This window comes from Anopheles merus, chromosome 3R (assembly GCF_017562075.2).
Source record: "Anopheles merus strain MAF chromosome 3R, AmerM5.1, whole genome shotgun sequence".
Lineage (NCBI taxonomy): Eukaryota > Metazoa > Arthropoda > Insecta > Diptera > Culicidae > Anopheles > Anopheles merus.
In genome coordinates this window covers 3,032,501-3,057,250 of record NC_054084.1, presented here as the reverse complement: position 1 = coordinate 3,057,250, position 24,750 = coordinate 3,032,501, and the positions used below count along the sequence as shown (strand labels likewise).

Genomic DNA, 24,750 nt, shown 5'->3' with positions numbered 1-24,750 from the left:
GGTCATACATACCTTCAACTACTGCTGTGGTACTATAGCACTACTGTTGTATAGTACAATCGATCAGGATCGTTTCCGAATAATACAATGTAAACAATTAGGAGAGAAATGATATACAGCGAATAACGGAAAATGAAGCGATTGATCGATTTTAAAAGAAACTGAATTAAACTGAAAGAAAAAGAGAAAGAAATGATAGACAGCGTTAATAAATGAAGAATAGAAACTGACCTGGCAGAAAGAAAGGGAGAGAGAGAGAGAGAGAGAGAGAGAGAGAGAGAGAGAGAGAGAGAGACATACTAGTTTTGTTTACATCTTAATTACAGTATTTTTTTGTTAACTAGATGAACAAAATAATGATATCCATATACGTTGCACACAAAACGTACACGTAGTTACGATTTTATTATTTTTATCGGTTGATTATGTTTTTTTTTTGTTTCCTTTCTTCCTTTCTTCTGAATCTAATTAAAGAATACTTTGTACTCATGTGTTAGAGTAGCTGAATATGAAACTGGAAACGAAAATTTTATTATTTTCAAGATATTTTTAAAGAAAAACCATTACAATACAATACAGGTTAATTTTTGTCAATCTTCTGAAAATCTGAAGATTAATGCCCATTAAAAGATGTCATCAATCAAAACTTTCTTTATGAATTACTGTTTCTGCTGCAAAACTTAACATGCTCACAACCATTCCAACCACATATGCGTACCAAAGTAATAGCAAATCTTCCGTCGTAACAACTTGATTCACGAATGTTGTGTGCTCATACTGCCAACTGGGTTGGGATTTGTTGTTGTAATAATATTCATAGATACCCGACTCAAATACAGCTTGAACGTAAAACAAAAAGAGCTCTCGAAGATGCATTGTAACGTACCAACACAAAGGATACTCAAAAAATTTAGTTTTCGCAAAACGGAAATTCTTGATTCTGTGATGCAGGTATTGTTCAGTGGCATATGCATGTTTGTCAACTAGGAAATTCGCATCAATCGTTACAGTCTGTATTTCATTGTCACGTGCCGTTTCTACACGACAAGCAACATCGGATCCAGGATGTGATCCATTTGGAAAAGTCGGTAGATTGAAAAATTTTGCATATTTGCTGTCCGGAAACAGACACCGCTCGTAAATTTCATCAAGCGTGTTTATCTCAGGACCATAACGCACATATGACATGAACGATATTATCAATGATTGATAGGACGAAACGAGAACTATACCCATCAGACAGAACAAGGTGATTATTCGGTTTTCAAACGCTCCACCGTAAGCTCGTGATGGACCTGCAAGACATATCATGATCAGCTCAAGTACGATCTCCATGAAATGACGTTTTCCAAGAAGCTTTCCGAACAACGATATGGTAATGGCCATTGTTAGAACTAGCACCAAGTAGGTGATCCATACATACAGATCGAAAGGATCGAAAAGAATCGAAACAATTGGCTTGGGCCTAGTCCGAGGGACAACTACTGCTAAGAAGGTAGTACCGAACGAGGGTACTATCCACGGAAATTTTACATTGTGTACGTTCGATATCGGCATAACATCAATGAGCTCACTAGAATACTCGTCTGTTTCAACAGCGGTCGCATTTCTCTTGTTAGCGATCAGCTCTAAAAAATATGCATCAAACGTCATCACTCTGCTGACATCATTCAGAATGTACATTGTTATGTTGTAGCCGTGCAGATCACGCAGCTCATCTGGTACGGTGATGTTGTGGGGATCGATCGTAGTTCTTTGATGAGAGTATCTGTTCCAACGATAGATTTGTAGTGTGTGGTCCAAGCCATAAACTAAGTGGTATCCCTTTCGTAGAGCTTGTGTTATGGTAAGATTTGCCTCGTTTTGAACCATATCGTACATCCATTTTGGGTAGAAGTAAATAAACTTTACACTTTCGTCAAACCATGACACAGTCTGAAATAACATATGAAAGAACATAATCAGCATTTGGTTTTCTCTCGTTTCGATGAATCCTTGTCTTACGTTCTTACATCAAAATCTTCAATATTATCGACAATGTAAAGGTTGCAACTATGAACATAAGTTTCGATTGAATAGATTGGAAACATGGACACTGTCTTTAAGTATGTCGGCTCACTGATGATTTGCGGTAGAACTGCATGAGCAAGGTCTTGGTTACTAAGCGGTAGTATCGTAAGGTGACGATATTTTTCTGCAGGACATAGCTGTCGATGCAGCTCAAGCAGTGATTGTGTGTAAAATGATGGCTCAATCAGAGGAAGAGATTCTAATGAACACAAACACATTTGAACGTATACCATACAAGGCAGTAGAACACCACACCCCATCCGAAAAATACACCGGTTGATCATCGTTCTTCTATACAACAGAAACCAATAGATGAACGAGCTCACGGATCCCCTAGCTATGACAAGTCTGCAGTTATAGCTGCGTTTGAAAGAGAGTTTAGATGTTCTGTTTGCGTTCATGTATAAGGAAATGAATATGCTTTTAGTTGAATTAAACTTTCCTGATGAATGCTTGCGTTCTTGATATTAATGCTTTTGATAGCATGAGTGCGTATATTTATTAAACCATGTATGATGGCTATGTCTGCATGTTAAAACAACGTTACATACTGTCACTGTTTATAATACATGAACAAATTAATGTTATTTATTAAGTGATGCATTTTAAATGCACTAGTAAATTTGGTCCGGCTACAGGTGTGTGCAAGATAATTTCATTGGTATGTTTTACCTTACACAAGCAACGGATTTTTTTTAAATAAGAAAATTCCGTGTCATTTTTAAATTCCAAGACATGCTTTAAGAGAAAATGATTCAGAATTAAAACCGTTCATAGCACTAATCCTGAATCCATGTTGATATTGGATTTTTAAAGAACTCACTCTAGTCACGAAACTGATTCCAATTCTATATCGGCGTTAGAATTAGTCAACCTGGCCCTGGAAATGATCCTAACCCCTTATCGGTTCATGAAATGATCCTGACACCATAGCGGTTAACGAATTGATCCCGACATGTAATTACCGGTAATGGAAATGATGTGATCCTTATTTTTTCTTGCATTGGGGGGTACCGCAGTGTTACCGTCAACTCGGAAGACTTAAAAACATACCTGATTTCCTGCGTTCATGCCTCGTATAGACAGTCGCGCTAAGCAAGACATGATTCTCCGACTTCGTGGTGCTTAACAAATCTCAAAAGCCTGTGTAGGCCGGCCAGACCCTTTACACCATAACAAATGTTATCTGTTGCAGTATTTGTAGAAATGTTGTCGGAACATACGCGTTCTATATACAGGGGCAGCCAACCTTAAGTCGAACACCTCATATTTTCACATATTGGGGCCCCTTCCGTTTTAAGTTCGTTGGCTGAAGTTTCAGCCTGTCAGCTATTTGCATTGTACAGCAGTTTTCGAGCAGCTATCTAAGTGGGTACAATATACAGGTGGGCTTATGTATGTTATGTTATCGACCAATGTGTATGAATTCAGAGGGCTGATTTTTATCGCTTTTGTTTCTGAATGAAGATTTTAAGAGTGTTTTGCGTATTCGTCAAGCCTCCAGAAAGCTTGTTTGAACAAAAATTTTCATCCATCCTGTCAAAAAGTGATGTTCAGATTTGTTTATAAAAAAAACATGCTATGGGACCACCTGGACTAGATACACTTTGATTCTGGATTCCATCAGCAGTTCTCTTTAAAGCACCTTGGTATAAATGTAAACACAACTTTTTTGCCATTTTTCGAGCAGGTACTCGAATCTAATTCTAGCTTTGAGGCTAGAATAATCTAGACTAAAAATTGCAGGCTAGTTATGTGTGTGGTTTTGTAAGGAGTGTTCACATGATTTCAGCCTCCAACTGTCAAACTCCATACATAAAACTGACTAGAATCGTCAAGGGCCCCATTGTCTGATTTTGAAACAACCTGCACAGTTCCTCAATCCCTTATCAACTCATACAAAGTTCTAAGCAACCCTTACTTTCTCTCTGCCAATTTCTATAGATATGTCCATCCATCATGGCTAGCAAAATCAGAGCTAAGAACCCACCTGTAGTTTATCTAGGCACCTTGGCCTTTGCTAGAATTTTATTATAGAGATGCGGTGCGTTATGCACAACATCTACACGTTGGTACAAATTTATGAAACCGGTCAGAAACACAGCTATTTGTTATCATATGTGAATAGAGCATAATCGGAGAACGTGTACGACCATTTCATCATTTTAAATATATTTTCAGAGAACAATCCTTGAGGTAAAGGGTAAATAATTATCTTTTAGATAGTTTAATTCTTCTGCATGTTAACACTCGGTTATCTGTAGAATCATGAGCAAAAAAAGGTGGTAATTAATTACTGCTTGATATATGAATCACTGTTTCGGCTCCAAAACTTAACATGCTCACAACCATCCCAACCACATATGCATACCAAAGTAATAGCAGATCTTCCGTCGTAACCGCTTGATTTACGAATGTTCTGTGCTCATACTGCCAAGTGGGTTGGGATTTATTGTTGTAATAGTACTCATAGATACCTGACTCAAACACAGCTTGAACGTAAAACAAAAAGAGCTCTCGAAGATGCATTTTCACCAGCCAACATAAAGGATACTCCAAAAATTTAGTTTTCGCAAAACGGAAATTTTCGATTCGGTGGCGAATGTAACGTTCTGTGGCATTTGCTTGTTTGTCTTTAATAGTATTTGAGCCCATGATAATGGTCTGTTGCTCATTGTCTCGTGCCGTTTCTATTAGACAAGCAGCATTTGATCCAGAATACATCTCATCTGGAAATGTTTTGAAGTTGAAAAGTTTTGCATCGCTATCATCCTGAAATAAACAACGTTCATGTATCTCCTCCAGCGTGTTTATCTCAGGACCATAACGCACATATGACATAAACGATATCACCAATGATTGATAGGACGAAACGAGAACTATACCCATCAGACAGAACAAGGTGATTATTCGGTTTTCGAACGCTCCACCGTAAGCTCTCGATGGACCTGCAAGGCACATCATGATCAGCTCAAGAACGATCTCCATGAAACGCCGTCTTCCAAGAAGCTTTCCGAACAACGATATAGTAATGGCCATTGTTAGAACGAGCACCAAGTACATTATCCATACATATAGATCGAAAGGATCGATCAATATAGAAACGATTGGCTTAGGCTTAGCCCGAGGGACAACTACTGCTATGAAGGTAATTCCGAACGAGGGTACTATCCATGGATATATCATATTTCGCACGCTAATTAGTGGGATAACATCAGTACGGTCGTCGGCATATTCGTCTGTTTGCGTGGCAGTCGCATTTCTCTTGTTTGCGATCAGCTCTAAAAAATATTCATCAAACGTCATTACTTCACTTATTTCATGGAGAGTGTACATTGCTATCTTATAACCATGCAGATCACGCATCTCATCCGGTACTGTGATGTTGTGGGGATCGATCGTAGTTCTTTGATGAGAATATCTATTCCAACGATAGATTTGTAGTGTGTGGTTCAAGTCATAAACTACGTGGTATCCCTTTCGTAGAGCTTGTATTATGGTTAGATTGGCCTCATTTTGAGCCATGTCGAATAACCATTTGGGGTAGAAGTAAATAAACTTTACACTTTCCTCAAACCACGACACAGTCTGAAATAATAAACCGTTCAAAATAAAATATAATATTTTTTATGTTTGGAAAGTATTTTATGCGTTCTTACATCAACATCTTCTGTTGCATCGATCATGTAAAGGTTGCAGCTGTAATCTTTAGTTTCTTTTGTGAGAAAAACTGGTAATATAGACACTGTTTTTGTGTATGTCGGCTCGCTGATGATTTGCGGTATAACTGCCTGAACAAGGTCTTGGTTACTAAGCTGTACTATCATAAGGTGAGGGTATTTATCTGAGGGACATAGCTGTCGATGCAGATCAAGCAGTGATTGTGTGTAAAATGATGGCTCAATCAGAGGAAGCGATTCTAATGAACACAAACACATTTGAACGAATACCATACAAGGCAGAACAAAACCACTCCCAAACAGATGTATATACCGTTTGATCATCGTTCTTCTATACAACAGAAACCAATAGATGAACGAGCTCACGGATGCACTAGCTATGACAAGTCTGCAGTTATAGCTGCGTTTGAAAGAGAGTTTAGATGTTCTGTTTGCGTTCATGTATAAGGAAATGAATATGCTTTTAGTTGAATTTAACTTTGCTCATGATTACTTGTGTCGTTGATATCGATGGTGTTGATAAAAGCACATGAACATTCGCAACACCTTCTTTCAGCATGCACCTCGCTTCAGCTCAAATTCCGTGTTTGGTTGACAAGGCCGTGTTTTGTTTGACGGAAGGCACTTCTCGGATATTTATATTTTAAATAGGAAGAAATTTCTCGGATATTATCGTAGTCGAAACATACAGTGACGCAAATGTCAACTCGGACCTTTTGCTAGTTCTAGTCGTGTCGTGTCAGAAACAAACAACTCTTCTTGGTTAACAAACAACGGAGTCAGTCCACCCCAATGCTCAACCTGGGCCGGTTGAAATGTGTAATTTTGGTGGCAGGGAAGACGACAGCGGTTGGGGAGTGCTTCCGATCGACAACATCATCGCCGCTTTCTGCGTCTACGAAGGGAGAAGTCTGGCGTATGGTGGAACGAGCACTGCTGCTAAACTAAAGTTCTCCAGGGTACCACGTGGAGAGCGTAAGGAATAAGTGCAGCGCTGTCCGAGAAGAATACAGCGCGCACTCGCATACTAGGGCATGAAATGCGAAACCCTGCTCTTCCAGGCCATGATACGCGGTTTGAGGGATCAGAAGAACAGCTGCTGGAGCAACTTTCCCCGTCGCGGGACACCTGCTGCTTTTACAAGATATCGAAAGAGGCAAAAGGTCGGGTTTTCCGAGTTGCGGAAGTAAATCTACTGACTGACGAGCGGGAGGTAATCGGAAGGTAGAAGCGTTACTTCGAAGGACTCCTGAATGGATAAAATACAGGAAATGCAGAAGGCATGTGGCAGAAGGCAACCACCACAGCATCTGTACCCGATACATCTTTGAATAAAGTTTCCAGCGCCATCAAGCAGCTTAAGAGCAGTATATCCGCTGGCAGCAATGGGCTGGAGGCCGAGGTCTTCAAGATGGGGCCAAAGACGCTTACCGTCGAAATACATCAGCTGATCGTGAGAATCAGGGAGCATGAAGAACTACCGGAGAAGTGGAAGATGGGTGTCATTCACCCAGTCTACAAGAAGGTTAACATACTGGAATGCACGATTTTTGTGCTATCACAGTCCTCAATGCCGCCCATACGAGCTATGGAACATCAGGCCACCTTCAAGGGAGTACAGTGAAAAATGAGAGTATCAAACTTGATGTCGAAATCACTTGAATCTCACAAAAGTCAGAGACAAGCAGACGGAATCTCCTGTCTGCACTTCAACATCGACCTAGAAGGTATCATTCGAAGCGCGACAACGACATCCACGGCACGATATTTTACCGATCTCTACAATTTATTGCCTTCGCAAATGATATCGATATCATTGACACGACGACGGTGAGGCGTACAACCAATTCAAACGTGAAGCTGCAAGAATTGGATTGAGAACCAAAGCAACAAAGACGAAGTACCTGCTTATCGGAGGGGTATGTAAGCGACAAAAACGATACTTTTAAAATAATTTAGAAGCTCAATAACAATGATTGTGAAAGTAAAAGTAGAAAATCTCTCTAAAAATAAAAATAAAAAAGCGAGCACATACAGGTTCACAACTGCAAAGAGACAAAGCAGGACAAACTAAAAATAAGGATATATGGTCTAAGCTGCCGATCATAAACAAATTGAGGAAGAAAGATCACATTTCATACGCGGAATGTAATGACCTGTCACAGCAAAGAAGAAAAAGAAGTGAAAGCATAAAATTACAGCACAAATTCCATACATTTTAAAACTCCATTCCTGCATTTCGTAGTTCCGTTCCTCCGCCGCAAGAAGTAAAACATAATGGGTCCAAAATTCACTTGCATTGAATTTCATTTTCATGTAGATCTAGATTATACACCCGGATATCAATATTGCAATGACTTCCATATCATATTAATTTCATTGCAAGCTGTCACCAGGCTACATCTCCACGATGCGACGCATATTGTACCATTTCAGTGTCCTTATCCTTTGTACTGTTGCCACATGCCAAAAGCATGTCTTTCGTACTTGTTATACGTTTGATGGTACTAGTTGCTTTCCCTGTCATTTTGTGTTCTTTGAATCCCATACCTTCAGTTGATAGTAGAGTCTACGTACACACATTATTCGAGCTGCATAGACAACTTTGTCCCGTCGATAAATATCACGACCTGGTTGTGTATCAAACGAGTAATGACGCTCGTAGTGAATCTATTCTGACATTTATCATGAGCGATTTCGTGTACACAAAGATTGTCAAAACTCATTATTCAAAGCTACATATTACATACGATAACTACTTCCACAGCTGCAACATTATCTTCATTGATAGTTTGGAGGATTTGAATGTAGGGATTGGTTTATACTTTCCCTGAATGTGTCAGTGCATTTCATTTATTCTATAACATTTCGTTTCAGATTGTATCTTTGTTACAACTCAGCGTAAAACTTATTTTATTCTACCCAAAATGGATTCAAAACGAAAAAAACATATCCATTGTGCGAGCACTGAACAAAGGCTACGAGGTAGTGTATGGTCTGGACAACACTGTGGAGATCTATCGTACGAATTTGTTTTCGGACCAGAAAATTGCACTCGATCCACAAAACATTGCTATTCCGGATGAGCAGCATGATCTGCATGGCTATAAGATAAAAATGTACTGTGAGGACTTTTTACTCAGAGTGCCACAGTTTGAAAAATATTTTTTAGAGCAGATCGCTAGCAAGCGAAATGCCACTGCCATTCAAACAAGTGATATTTCACGAGGCATAGAAGTGTTGCCAATAATTAATATGCAGAATATGGTATACAGTTGGATAATACCTGCTTTTGGCACCACTTACAAGGCTGTTAAGGTGCCTAGGGCTAAGCCTAAGCCAATCATTTCAATTCTGATCGATCCATTCGATCTGTATGTATGGATTACCTACTTGATGCTCGTTCTAACAATGGCGATTACCATATCGATGTTTGGCAAGTTTCTTGGAAGACGTCATTTCATGGAGATCGTTCTTGAGCTGATCATGATGTGTCTTGCTGGTCCATCGAGAGCCTATGGTGGAACGTTTGAAAACCGAATAATCACCTTGTTCTGTCTGATCGGTATAGTTTTGATCTCGTCGTACCAATCATTGATAATATCGTTTATGTCATGTGCGCGATATGGTCCTGAGATAAATACATTGAAACAGATACATGATCATTGTCTATTTCCAGATGATCGGCATGCCAAGTTTTACAATTTCAAAACCTTTCCAAATGGATCCCTGCCCAGAGCGGATTCTGAGTGTACTCTGATATTTGCACAGAACAACGAAATACAAACGCTAATGATATTGTCAAACCTAGAAGAGGAAAACAATTCCTATTCCAAAGAAAGTTTCATTAGGCACAGCTTAGAAAACTACCGCTTTGCTGAAACAAAATTTCTTGAATATTTGATGGGTTTTTCTATTCAACCTCATCTCAGGGAGCTTTTCTTGTTCTACATTCAAGCAGTGTTTGAGTCAGGCATCTATGAATACTATTACAACAACCAAACGAAGCCCAATTGGCAATATAAACACAAGACATTTGTAGAACAAGTGGTGAAGGTAGAAGACCTGTTCTTACTGTGGTATGCATTTGTTGTAGGAACTTTGGTGAGCATGTTATGCTTTATTGTCGAAATTTTTGTAAATAAAATGTTTAAGGGTTTCTTTGCATATCAATAAATTATTCAAGTATTTGTTTGGTTTGGTAATTTGAATGTGTTTATGGTATTCTGCAGACAACTTTTTTTCTAGCTGTACTGTAGCTTTCTGTACCACTTGTGGGCTTGGCTTTCCATGACTTATTGATTTCCCCCATAGCAAGATAGTCAGTCCTACGTATGGTGGCATATGGTCCATTTCGGGCTTGAACATGTTGTTAAGTCGTACGAGTTGACGACTGTACCACGAGACCGGCTTATACTGGCATTAATAACCTCATAAAATGTTTATAAATTGACCTAGCACCTTCCTGAAAATTGCAAAGATCAAGAAGTAGATAAACTTTAATTGAAACTTCTGTAAAGTTCAATTTAAATTTCGATAGCGCATCTATAATCAACTTATATTTATCTTCGTTGCATTTTCATGCGCTTGCGCTGGCTTTGATTATGGACAGGTATCGACACAAATGCGTATTGTATTACTTCAGTCTCTTTATCCTCTATACTGCTGCCACATGTCAGAAGCATGTCTTATGTGCTTGTTATACATTTGATGGTACTAGTTGCTGTCCCTGTCATTTTGTGTTCTTTGAATCCCATACCTACAATTGATGGTAGAGTCTACGCACAAACATTGTTCGAGCTGCATCGACAGCTTTGTCCCGACAACAAATATCACCACCTATTTGTTTATCATTTGAGCAATGATGTCCCCAGTGAAGCAATTCTACCAACTTTCATGAGTGGTTCTGTGTGCACAAAGACTTTCACTGGTGGTGGAGCTGATTTTGCACTATATGGTTCTTATTACAACTTTTATTACAGTTGCAACATTATCGTCATCGATAGTTTGGAGGATTTGGAAGTAATAGCCTGTCTCTTGCAATACATCAACCAATTCTGTCAATATGGTCACATTTCGTTTCAGATCCTATATCCTTTTGATTCCAGCATCAAAGTTATTCTTTTCTACCCAAAATGGATTCAAAATGAGAAGAACATATCCATCGTGCAGGAGCTCAAAAAAGGCTTCGAGGTAGTGTATGGGCCGGACCACACTGTGGAGATCTATCGTTGGAATAGATATTCAAATCAAACAATAGCACTCGATCGTCACAACATTGTTGTTCCAGATGAGATGCGAGATCTGCACGGCTATCAAATGACAATGTATTCCATGGATTATATAAGTTTGGTGATGACGTTCGAGAAATATTTTATAGAGCAGGTTGCAAGCAAGATCAATGCGACTGCCATTGTAACAGATGATTTTTCGAAAACTATAGATATAATGCCAGTAGTAACCATACATAATATGATATACAGTTGGATAATACCTGCTTTCGGAACTACTTTCACTGCTATAATTGTTCCTAGAGCCAAGCCTAAGCCAATCGTTTCGATACTTTTCGATCCTTTCGATCTATATGTGTGGATCACCTACTTGATACTAGTTCTGACAATGGCCTTTACCATATCGATGTTTGGTAAGTTTCTTGGAAGACGTCATTTCATGGAGATCGTACTTGAGCTGATCATGATGTGCCTTGCTGGTCCATCGAGAGCCTATGGTGGAGCGTTCGAAAACCGAATAATCACCCTGTTTTGTTTGATGGGTATAGTTCTCGTTTCGTCGTACCAATCATTGGTAATATCGTTTATGTCATTTGTGCGTTATGGTCCTGAGATAAACACGCTGGAAGAGATGTACGAGCGGTGTTTGTTTCAGGATAATAGTGATGCTAAATTCTTCAACTTTAATACACATTCATACGGTAATTATCCTCGTTTGAACTTGGTATGCAGTATTGTGACGGTACGTGACAACGAACTGCAAACTTTTCTGATGGGAGCGACCCTTGTCGACGACCGGCATGCATATGCCAAGGATGATTACTTACATTATGTAATAGAAAACCTCCGAATAGCAAAAAAGAGATTTTTCGAGTATCCTTTTTGCTTATCAGTAGATCCACATCTCCGCGAGCTTTTCTTGTTTTACATTCAAGCAGTGGTTGAGTCAGGTATCTATGAATACTATTACAACAACAAAACGAGACCAAGCTTGCTATATGAACAGATGAAATTCATAGATCAACTTGTTAACATAGAAGATCTGCTTTTGTTGTGGATTGCATATATAGGTGGAATGTTGCTAAGCATACTATGCTTTGTCATGGAATCAATAGTGCATAAAGAAAATAAAGGGCAACTGACCCAACGATGAAGTATCATGTTCAATCAAAGTTATTTTGTCGTGGTTCAAGGCACCAAAGTAATGCATAATTTTCCTATTTACTTTACTTAAGATATAGTGTGATTGTGCTAGAAACTCTCTTTTGATAGACAAAATGAATCTTCCTGTTGCTTAAAAACATAAATCAATGTATGTAACATATTGTATTTCGCTTACGTCATTTCTTTATGTTTTCCTCTATTAAAGCTAATGTTTTGTTTTCATTAACTGTTTTGTGTAGAAATAGGTAATACTTATTTGGTTTCATGAATCAGAATGACTCTTATAAATATATAATTATCTAGTCCTTTCAAATTCAATAATTCTTAAGAGATCCATAGTCCTAAGAGATCCATGCGTCTTTATAAGATCGATTTGAATTCCAATTCACTAATCACTAAGCTTTTCATTCAACTAATTTTTAAAATAGATTGATGAAGCAGATTATATGGTTCATGCTCTAACATTACATCAGGAATTTATCAAATCATTTCTTTAAAAGCATTCTAATTGGCTAGGGAAGGAACGATAAAAAGTTAATACAACGGATACATTAACGATTGATACTAAAGGGGTGTCTACACCATACGGAAAATACAAAAAACTCCCATATAATCACAAAATCGCCAGAAGTATAAAGACATGTTGGGATTACATATGTTTCCGTTGATTTTCGCTGTGAATATGATTGTTCTAGTTTTTGTGAAAGTGGAATTGTACATTTTGATGGATGCTGCAACGGATATGAATGTCACTTTGCATGTTAACGCAGTGCTCGAAGTGCATCGACAACTATGTCCCGCAGAAAAATACCCTCACCTGATGATACTACCGCTTAGTAATCAAAACCTTGCTCAGGCAATTCTACCGCAAATCATCAGTGAGCCGACATACACAAAAACAGTGTCCACGTATCCAATTTTTGTGTTTGGTGAAGCTTATTTTCATAGTTGCAACCTATACATTATCGATAGAATAGATGATTTGAATGTAAGAACGTAGAACAAGGTTTTGTAGAAACGAGAGAAACCTAAATGCTTCTAATGTTCTACCATATTTTATTTCAGACTGCGTTGTGGTTTGAGCAAAGTGTAAAGTTTATTTACTTCTACCCCAAATGGATGTTCGATATGGTTCAAAACGAGCCTAATTTTACCATAACACAAGCTATACGAAGGGGATACCACGTAGTTTATGACTTGGACCACACACTACAAATCTATCGTTGGAATAGATATTCTCATCAAAGAACTACGATCGATCTCCACAACATCACAGTTCCAGATGAGATGCGTGATCTATACGGCTACCAAATAGTAATGTACTGTGAGGATTATATAAGCACTGTAATGACGTTTGATGAATATTTTTTAGAGCTGATCGCTAACAAGAGAAATGCGACTGTCATTCTAACAGATAAATATTCTTATGAGCTTATGGATGTTATGCCGTTAATGAACGTAAAAAATATGATATTTACATGGATAGTACCCTCGTTCGGAACTACCTTCTTAGCAGTGGTTGTCCCTCGGGCTAAGCCTAAGCCAATCGTTTCGATACTTTTCGATCCTTTCGATCTATATGTATGGATCACCTACTTGGTCCTAGTTCTAACAATGGCGATTAGCATATCGTTGTTCGGAAAGCTTCTTGGAAGACGGCGTTTCATGGAGATCGTTCTTGAGCTGATCATGATGTGCCTTGCAGGTCCATCGAGAGCTTACGGTGGAACGTTCGAAAACCGAATAATCACCTTGTTCTGTTTGATGGGTATAGTTCTCGTTTCGTCCTATCAGTCATTGATAATATCGTTTATGTCATATGTGCGGTATGATTCTGAGATAAACACACTTGATGAAATCAATGAGCAATGTCTGTTTCCGGACAATAACGATGCAAAGTTCTTCAACTTCAAAACATTTCCAAATGGATCAAATCCTGACACAAATTTCGCTTGTCGTATGCAATCGGCACGCGATAACGAGCAACAGACCATAATGATGCGTTCTAAATCAATAATTGACAAACATGCATATGCCGCTGATCATCACATTCGCCATAGAATCGAAAATTTCCGTTTTGCGAAAACTAAATTTATTGAGTATCCTTTGTGTTGGCTCGTAAAAATGCATCTTCGAGAGCTCTTTTTGTTTTACGTCCAAGCTGTGTTTGAGTCAGGTATCTATGAGTATTATTACAACAACAAAACCCAACCCGCTTGGCAATACGAGCACAGAACATTCGTAAATAAAGCGGTTACGACAAAAGATCTGCTATTACTTTGGTACGCATATGTGGTTGGGATGGTTGTGAGTATGTTAAGTTTTGCAGCAGAGACAGTCGTTCATAAAGAATTTAAAGCATTTGTTAGCTATTAGTAAATGATAAATTTTTCTTCTTAACACAGCTATTATCGCTTTGTTATTTTGTTTGAAATGTTGCTTTGCTAAATAATACTTCTGGATTGCAAATAAAGTTCAATTTAATATCTGTCACAAAAGAAACATACATCATCAGCAATAAATCACATAATGAATCTTACATTCCGCACAGTTGTCTGAAAATGAAACATTAATTAAAAGCTAGGGTATATACGATTTACCATTGAGTCGACTAATTTAATTTGCGTTAGTTTCACTCGAATGCTTACGCTTGGCAAAGGCGCCTGCCCCGCTGACTCGCTCGGGCGCTACACTGGCGTAGAAAATGCCAACCAACCGAAACCACTGATGAAAATTATTTTAAGAGCACTGTGGGAGAATTTCAGGCCAACGCGAACAACCACAAAGCTGTTTGCATTAAAGATTTACATAATGAAATCAGCGTAATAAATGCTGTTACTTACCCCTGTGTGACTGTGGCCGCGTAACCGAAACGGAGGCTAGCAAAGCGGGACAAAATGCTCCGATGGAAAGCGGGACGCATCGGCTCTATCGAGTTCTCAAACTAAACCCTTCCCCGGAGGCGTCCTCCCCTTTTGCCCTCCGACCAGTGATAGGGACGACGGGAGTACAGTTGGTGCTGGGCCGTGCCAAAAGTTAGTTGAAGTTATAACGCCCAGTAACACCGTGGAAATCGGATTCGTCTGGTAGCGCCGTTGGAGAAAAGCTATTCCCACCATTCTATCGTCGCTCTGTGTGTCACATAAAAGTCATTTGCTGCGAGTGTGCTGATTTGCTGCTCGCTGCTGTCGGTTTCCGCTTTTAATAACTCGTCTGGAATATCATCGGCGCGGCAATGCACGGGTGTACCGTGCGCGCCAAGCCGCGGCGATATGTTCCCCTATTTAAATCAAGTTTCTTCTATCACGCCAATTACTCTAATGAATTTGTCACATTTTCTTACCGTAGGATTCTACTATAAACAGTAGACTCAACTTGGCGAGGGCCTCCCCTTGAGCCACCGCTACCGCTGCAGCTGCTCTTTTACGGCCGACGAGGATTGGTGAGCCCTTGAGCTTGAAAAAGCGCTAACCGAACAGCAACCGTACCGTGGCGTGTACCTGTAGAATTTGTTGCGTCAACAGAGCCGACAATTCCACCCTTACCGGGCTCCCGGGTTTTCCCGCTTTAGCTGCTGCTGCTGCTGCTATTCTCAGAACACCACTCAATCCGCGCGGCGGAAGTACGCTTGTTCCGCGGAAGGATAAAAGAGTATCTCGAGGTAGAGAGCGGGCCAGTGTAAGGATCAGATTCGCACGCGTTTTCCCTTTGAAGCTCGTTACTCCAGGCAGAGGGGAGAAAGGCACAACCGGGAGGAAACATTCTTTGCCAGGCCCAGGTTCTGGAATATGTCGAAAGCACGTATACTCTAGTCGCGTACTTTCCTTCGCCCAAATGACGTCTCCGCGCGCGGCACATACAGTAGCGGTGTTTGTGTGCGTAAGCTTGTGCTGCGAAGGCAACAAGGAACTCGCAGCAAACCGGCACACCTAACAGGAGCTCCTTCGCACAACCCAGCGAATGCGAAACTCAGGCAGCACAGCTTTAAATGAATTAAATTTGTTTTAAAGCTTTGCCCGGTATTAACCGTATCCTTGTCGGCTTTTCGCTAAACCTGTCGGCATTTGTGACGCTCAGCGAGCAAATGAATGACAAACGTACAGCATTAACTCGCACTGTTTTCAGGCCAACCTCGCACGCACATTTGCGCCCCGCACCACGGACGGTGAAGCCTAGATGAGCTAGGTGTTTAACTGGAAATGATTTGATTATGTGGCACCGCATATTTTTATTGCGTTTTTTTTTTTTTTTGTTGCCTCATTTATACTCACCTGGGACCGCGGGTGGCTTGCACACCTCGTGGATGAATAATCTGCCAAACAGCAAAGCCACGGAAGAAACATTTTTGAAGCAGCTTTACTGCCGACAAGTTAATGTACATTCGTGTGCTCATGTTTTATTTGCAGCCAAGCGAACTTGGTGCTAAATGCTCGGTACTAAATAATAACAAAGAGAACTTTGCACCACATTAGTGGAATTGGTGGATTCGTAATGGTTGCACTGTACAAGTGTCCTACACGAATAAGTTTCTACTCAAATAGATAATATCCACATTCACCAATGATGGCACAAGGTTAAATTCAAATTCCACGTCCAAGTGTATAGCACTGTTGCATTAATCGTTGCGGAATGGACCGGACCGACTTGAAACGGAGCGGAAAGCAACCCGTTACGGAACGGATCTCGGCTATGTGCAGCACACTCTTGCCAGAACCTCCTCCATTGCCCCGTCAATTGTGTGCTAATGAAACAAGCGGAACCGGAAGCAGCAGCATTGATAGATGATGAATCAGTCCCGGTCACTGTCTGAAAGGGAATAAACAATCGAGTGGTGCTGCGAATGCTCCTGCGCTTTCGTTTCTTCAGTGCTTTTGATTATACATCGTCGGTCGGGATGAATGACTTCCTGTACTGTCATGAGCAGCTCCGTTCAGGAAGTGGCTATGAAAGCTAAATGTTCCTACCCACCACTAACAGTCGTTGGCCGAGATGGCCGGTAGGTGATAGGCGAGAAACTCATTAGCCTTTTGTACGGCTGGAAGTTCGCTGGTATTAGTGTGCGACGCTCGATTGCAACAGTTTCCGATGGACCTCGATTAGCGCGTGGTTTCTGGTGCGCTGCTTCCTCCCCGTCCCACTACGACTGCCGGGCGGGCTGAGAACACTTCCATCAAATACAATGATTTGGGGGTAGCTTAACTTAACATTCATAATGTACTTGGGACAAATGTGGAATAGAAATTACCCAACGATCCTCACGCACCCTTCCGGCAGTGTGGAAGTATTTGCTTGGCGTAGACCACTACAACAATACAGAGTGTGCAGTATATCGCGGTGACTCATGAATATTTTGCTGTGCTGTATTTATTGCACGAATTTTAAACATTCGTTGCTTTATCTACCGATCCCCGGAAAACGATCGCCGGCTCAGTGTAATTCATCACCCTCAACACCGTAGAGCTACGTTTGGTAAGTTCCTTTTCACGCACAAGACATGTATACCTCAACTCCACTGCTACTGTCGTTTTACAGTTTCACGTACGTGGAAAATTATAACTCCATAATTCATAACCCTTTGGCCGGGGGCTCATAGACGGCTGCCATAAGTCAAATGTGAATACGCACAGGAGGAGGTCGATGGAAAGTGGAACAACACGCGACGACCCATCTTTATGGTTATTGATTCGCGCTTCCAATACCCATCGCGTATTCGCAATTTTGTATTACCCGAATGGATGTCGACAGCAGACAGCACACAAAAAGCACCCCAACCCATTGAATTTTCGACTAAACCAGCTCCCGCGCCGGTTCCCTTGTCTTGAAGCAAGCTGTTTTGTTTTTTTTTTCGCGAGGCACATTGCGGCAAAACAGGAATCAAAATTTATGAAGAAATAATATTTATAACCACAACTGCTTGGCAGCAAAAAGACGCGCCAACCGATAGGCTGGGGCCGGGTGACCACCATCAAAACAGATGAATAAATAAAGCCAGCTTCAATCGATTTCTTTAGAATGAAAGTGACTTAAAGGCAGGCAGACTTCTTTGAGCTTGCGATGGGCAAACGGTGATGGCGTTTGAACGCAAAGGCCACGCATTTTTATGTGATAAATGTTGTTATGATCCTGTTTGTTGACGTTGCCTTTTTTCGTTGTTCATTGCAGCAAAAAGCTAGAAAGCCTGCGAAGAATCAATAGCTAGGTAGGTTTTTGTAAAAATTGTGAAATTATCGCTCGTGCTGCTGCTAGCGTAAACCACTCTGCGAGCGAAGGAAACCTGTGCTGTGCTGCTTGTTGGTAGAGAAAGCAATTTTCCCACTCCTACACGCATCGCATCGAAAGCGGCTGGTGGTTCGGCTGGTACACTTTTCAAGATCAAAATCAAAAGCTCAAGCTCTGTACATCTTTCAATGATTTTCTTGTCAAAACACACCTCGCAACCCGAGGTAAAAGTATGCCCATGATAGCACGAACGAGGGACGCCCGAAAAAGGGCTGAAACTCGGTAAGTTGTTCGTCTTTGTCCGATTTATAACCCTTGCAAAAGCGAAGAAAAACAAACTCTCCGAGTCGTGCTTTATCCTTCCAGAGCCAACCGTTATCCTGCCAGAAGATCTAGTACAGGTTACGCCTGATGCTGCTGGTGGGTAGGGATGGTGACCAAGGAACTTAAGGTAAAGAATTCGACCGTATGAAAGTGCATTCAAATTTTATATAAGCCCACGGTTAAGACGTTAACCACCGTACACCGCTACCTTCCCGCCGTCCCGAGCCCGGCAGCAAACGGAACAGAAGCAATGTCATGCATTTGAAATGCTGCATTTATGTGAAAAAGTTGCCATTGCCATTGTCACGACACATCGTACGTTTCCACCGCACCCAGCCCGCATCTAATCCCATCGGCACCCAAACTGTGAAGACTTCCTTTGCATTCATTACTTTCCCGCAGGCCCCCAAAGCAATGTGTGTGTGTGTGCGCGCTACGCAAAACTTGAAGTCTGCAAAGCCATCAGTTCAGCAAACGCAGGAAAGTAAAATGGGAAAAGTCTTTACCCTGGCAAAGCGGTAAAACTCGCTCTCGCACGAAATGCAGAGATCGGGGTTTGGAAATAAAAACGAGAAGTTAAGCCAAGTTGTTCGTCCCCTTTTTGGGGGCGAAAATGAACTCGTAACAAAAACCCTACCGCACAGCGGGCTGGAGTAGTAGAGTTTGCCGTCCCGCCGATGATAAGGCAATAGGGAAACTGGCAAAAGGCAATAAAATGAACCTTTTTCCACCCACCCGTACGGCCCACCAGGGAGCGAGAGAGAGAGAGAGAGTGAGCGAGCGGGGATCAAGCTGCAGCTGCCCCGGGTAGCACGTCGAGCGCGGCGGGCATGTAACGAAAGATATAGCAAGAAATGTGTGTTGCCCAAGCCCACGGCACACGGGACCGGGCTCGGTGCGGCACAGAGCAGCACTAACATTGTGCGGTAGGGAATCTCGGTGTGTCTCCTCGTACTTCTGCTGCTACGCTCGGCTTTATTATCACCCCTTCTTGACAGTTTTCAACTCTAAGGCACCATAAAGGACTGAGACAAGAGTTCTTCCGCTTGCACCCGCGTGGTACATGGTACAAAAAGAGGGGGGGGGGGAAGAAGCAATCGATATCCGAAACCGCTGTACATGGCGGATGCACAAAAATTTACACCACACAAACAAGGACCGGAAAGTGTGCGAAAGTAAGCGAGAGCAACCAGTAGTAGTAAAAGGGAAACTTTTATTCACTCCACTGCCACGTGCATAACCGTCACCACTGTGTTATGAGTGGAACCATGGTCAACATGGCTGAATTCTTCCCCTCCGGCCAACCGCAAGTACAGCACAGTAATAATAGCAAAAACGAACCAACACAATCACTGCTTATTACAGCAATTGCGATCGAAATGTTGATTCTTTTCTTAATCCCAGCCAAACCAAACCGATTGACAGGATTTGGCTCACACGGCTGGATATAGAAAAGCGATCCCTTTCGATTACACTGAACCGATGTCCCAGACAGTGTTTGTGCGTGTGTGTGTGTGTGTGTGTGTGGGCGCGCGTGTTTTCACGCAGGCATAACTCAGGCATTAAGATTAATCGGAAAATCCAATAAACGGGTGTGAAAGAGCAGCGGTCAGACCGTTCGACCGACGCCATTCATTATTCAGAGGCTAGTGGCCAGACCGAAAAACGGTGCCAATAATTCATTTGCTCCATTCCGAAATGAATCCTACCCGCAGCGCCCTATCGTAGTGCTCCCGTCTCTAGCCGCACCACACGATGGCCACGATCACACGGCAATGATTAATTAATGAATTTTAAAAAGCAATCAAACAGATGCATTTCGGGCTGAACGATCACTGTTGCACGGCGTACCAGCAAACCGTGCGTTGATGCACTGGTCAATTGTGTTCAGTGACGGCTGCCGGCTTGCCTCCCTTCTCGAACCGCTGTTTGAAATGTAAATCAGGCAGAATCATTCCATACCGGGGAGAGAAACATTGACAAGAAAATGTGTCAATAAACTTCGGCTTAATGAGGTCACATGAGTGGTTAAGCATTTTCCCTTCAATAACGCACCGACAGTGAAGGGTAATCATCACGAGCTATCAACGAGTACCGAGCTTTTCAAATCGTTTCTGCCCATTATAAAGGATGGATATCCGATATCAGCGGCCCACTACATTTACACAAAAATGTGTTGAAATCAATAGTCTCTTATTTCCGCAGTGGTAAATAGTGACCATATTTGTGTTCGCCATAGCTTTCACTGATTCTCTCGCTGAGTAAGAAACGTAACAAAAACACGTCGAATGAAACGATTTTACGCTTCATTGGTTTGCAGCGTTTGTTGTTAAATGAACATTGAACTGTAGATTCTTCAACTTTTCATTTCGGAAAGATACTCTTGCTCTCTTTCTTTCTCTCTTTATTTCTATGATCTTGCTTTGCTGCGCCGTTACAGAAAACGGAGTAAGTCCATTGCGCGTGAAGATGTAAAGTATGAAAATTGAATTTATTGCTGGTGATAATCGGATTTAATTGGCCACGCAGCGGCCAACTTTGAGAAGGCCGGCAAAACTTTCCACCAACACGATCGAACAGCTACGGTCGGTTGATTTATGCCACACCGCCATTCCTCCAGAGTTACATCCCGTGGGGGAAAGATGTAATTAAATAAATGACGCCGCAATAAAACCAAATGAAGGTGACATCTCTCACCCTCGTCTACGGAACTGGGTGGGCGAACCAAAAAAAAAAAAAAATACAACCAATACCCGCTAACAAAAGAACAACCCCAACGTACACTTGGTCGACGGTAGACGCATCCTATTTTCAGCTAACACTTTTACTGTCATCAAATTATCCTCCAGTCGTTTTATTACTTCCTCGACGACCTTGAGCGCCGGCCACCCAACTCGTGAATCGAAAAAACGGGCACTGTCGGGGCGGAACAGCAGTGAAGGATAGTGAATTCATCACAACGTTCAATATATTTTGACATTTTTGTAATATCCTTTGCTGACAGCTTTTGTTGTGTTGTCGACGAGAAGAATCGCGACAGCAGCAGCAGCACCAGCAGCAGAGATTCTTTCGCACGTTTTTCCAATGTCACCACCTCGCTGTAGGGCATACCTTCCGTTTGAAGGTGACAAATGCGTGCGAGAAGGATTTTCCTATCATCGCTAGGGCTTGCTGGCGCGATGGCAAGAAGTACAATAAATATTGGAATTCAAACGATGAATAAGTCACGGGACGGTAAACGCTGCGCATTCTGCCCGACGCCTAATATGACGGGCTTTCAAGCTTGACAGCGTTACCAGAATACCAGCATATTGAAATAGCATGCATTCAGCCCAACGTGGAGGACCAGACAGGCACACTTTAACTAGAAGAAACACGAACCGGCGTGGCAAAAACTCACAGCCACGTAGCAGAGGCTACCTACCTTAAAATGGGTTTCTCCAACAGTGGCTGCAGCAACATTTACGAAGAATATCCTAATTAATTGAAAGATCTTCCTCGAAACGACGACACAAAACTACAAGATCACAAGACAAGAGAGCCGAGGACAGTTTGGCATACCATTTGCCGAAAAAGGGACATGCTCCATGTGCGAGCACTTCGACCGGCAAATCACAGCTCGTTGCCTTTTTGCGCCGTACTTTCACATTCGAGCATGTGTGGGCATGTGTGGTAGTAACGGTACATGGGTCGTTGGGAATTTCACTTTGAAAGCCGCTAATAACGCTGACAGTAGTAGTCGAAATGAAAAAGTTGTTTTCATACTTTTACCAACATCCATCCCATCAATGTTAATGGTAATGGATTTTCCAAATAAAGCCCACAGAAGCCCACACACACACGCACGTTCATAATGTAACCGCACACACACACAAGCAACGCCGCTTGCGTGTTGGAACCGGCACTACGGCCGGTAATTATTGACATTTCATTAAGAACTTTCCTTTTTTCCTTCTTGTGAAGCACGGGCACGGGCGCAAGATGTCGAGGAGAGGTGTTAGCACCTTTGCGCACGGGCCCGACCGACCGAGTCGCTAAAGAAAAGAGCGTTCTCAGGTTGTTTGGCTTTTACGGGGGCAATATTTTCAATTAAAAGTTGCGATTCTTGTTCTGCGAAGTTTAATGAGAGTGCAGTTTTGTGTGTAATTAGATAAAGTGTTTACGATGACTCAAACGAAAATTTTATCAAATTTGGCACAAATTAAATGTTACTGCCTGCCTGTAAGCCTGCCAACCTTGGCGGCGGCCCGCTGTACTTGGCCGGAGCCGTGGAAGGAAGTGAAGCATTGTGGGTGGGCCACCGAGCGTGGCCGTAGGCGTTATTGATGGTGGAAGCTCACCTCATCGAAGGAATAAAAGGGCAACATTGGCACATCGGCACCGGGGCACCAAACACCGAGACCGGTTGCCTTACCAACGGTCCAGCGATAATGACATTTTACAACCACGAGCTTCATGATGTTGATGATGATGATAATGATGATGATGTGAAGTAGGAAAATGTAGCCATAGTTACCATCGACCACATCATCTAGCACGTCATCAGGGGCGGCGGGGGGGGGGGAGGTGCTTTCTGGTGCGCCTTTGCCTCACCGTCTCAATCGACGGTATCATTTCCGGAGCGCTTCCTTCTGTTCCCGATCATCTGCACCTTTCCGGGAGCACCAGGGCTGCCGCCGATGTTCATAAATTTTCGTCCGTCAGGTCTATAAATGGAAGCGTACGAACGAGAAATACTATCATAATCGTAAAAATTAAACACTAAATTTTAACGATATGAGTGTCTCGCCTCGTTCTACCGTACTTACCCATGCCGGAACGGAAGCTCGTCCAAGTTTTCTGTTGGTGACCGCCACCTACGATTCGGTGCAAGAATAGGGCAGGTGATGAACCTCGTTCTGCCCAGCGAGAACGCACATTTTGCCTCGATTCTGCCCGTGCTCGGTCGGATCGGCAGACATCGGCCGTACAACCGCAGGCAAACGGGGTTTCTAATAAACGTGCCATCGAAATTGAGCTTTTCGTCAACTGGCGTAGGGAAAATGAAACACAAAAGTAAGCTTAATTATAATATCGATTCAAAGTTCGGTGCGATATTGTTGCATTATTTTGCTAAGCTTGTAATGGTTATTTAACCAACAGCAGGGTAAGAAGATTTTACTGTTGAACTGAACCTCTCGATTCTGCACAGGCCCGAACCATTGCAAACGCACTCAAACAACTGTGGTAAGTAAAGTGTGTGGTGGAGCGTCATCACAAAAATTCAATCCATGATAATGGTGACATGAATACATAATACAATCACCGTACGTACAGATTGTTTGTGATCCGCAAGCACATTTGACAGCATGCTGCTACCCTTGACGAGAAGCAGCAGTACGATGGGCCCCCATCCATGCTCGAGTCTCGAGCATGTGTCGGTTCGCGCACGTTCCGTCGCAACGATAGGACACAAAAGTCATAATTTAGCTTCCGTTTCCGTGCGACCCAGCCATCACTCCCCCGAAGTGCGGCGATCCATTCCACGGGCCGAGCGGGGGATATTGGTTTAAGCGCAACGCAAACAGGTGACCGAAACGCGCGCTCCGGTTCGGTTCAGCAATGCATTCAACAAATATTCCTCGGCGAAGCGACCGACGCCCTCTGCACCGAGCACTGGCGGACGGGGATGCCCAGTAACCGGCAACGAGGAGTGTGAACAGCTTGCCAACACGCGACACACGCGACACAGCCAGAAAGCGTCGCCCGGCGGGCTCGGACGTGAAGCGAACGCACGAGCATCGACGATATAGCATCCCTAGCCAATGTGTCACGGCGGCGGTCTGCATCGCACGTGGTCAGCAGCAAGCGGCACAATAGATTTAACCGATCCGGTTGCATAATTATAAAAGTATAATTAATTCGCTGCCAGCCAGCCAGCCAGCCAGCCAGCCAGCCGGATCGTTTACGTAATTTTATCAAAACATGATCTATATTAACATGACCAATGACCACGTCACCGATGACGACGGTGCAATGCGGTTTGAACCATGCTCCGGGCCCGTGCGGGCTCGTACGTGCGA

At 42.2% G+C, this 24,750-nt stretch overlaps 1 long non-coding RNA gene across 5 annotated transcripts in view; it reads right to left on the bottom strand.

The window, feature by feature from the left end:
• LOC121596992 overlaps positions 1 to 24,750 on the bottom strand; it is a 110,778-nt gene that overhangs the window by 33,642 nt on the left and 52,386 nt on the right. For 3 of the 5 annotated variants that reach the window (XR_006005358.1, XR_006005354.1, XR_006005359.1), the window contains exons 2-4: positions 23,493 to 23,716; positions 23,205 to 23,424; positions 13 to 171 (exon numbers count right to left, since the gene is read on the bottom strand). This is a non-coding gene — a long non-coding RNA (uncharacterized LOC121596992). The remainder of the gene's footprint in view (positions 1 to 12; positions 172 to 23,204; positions 23,425 to 23,492; positions 23,717 to 24,750) is intronic. The other 2 variants (XR_006005356.1, XR_006005357.1) reach the window with 2 other exon arrangements.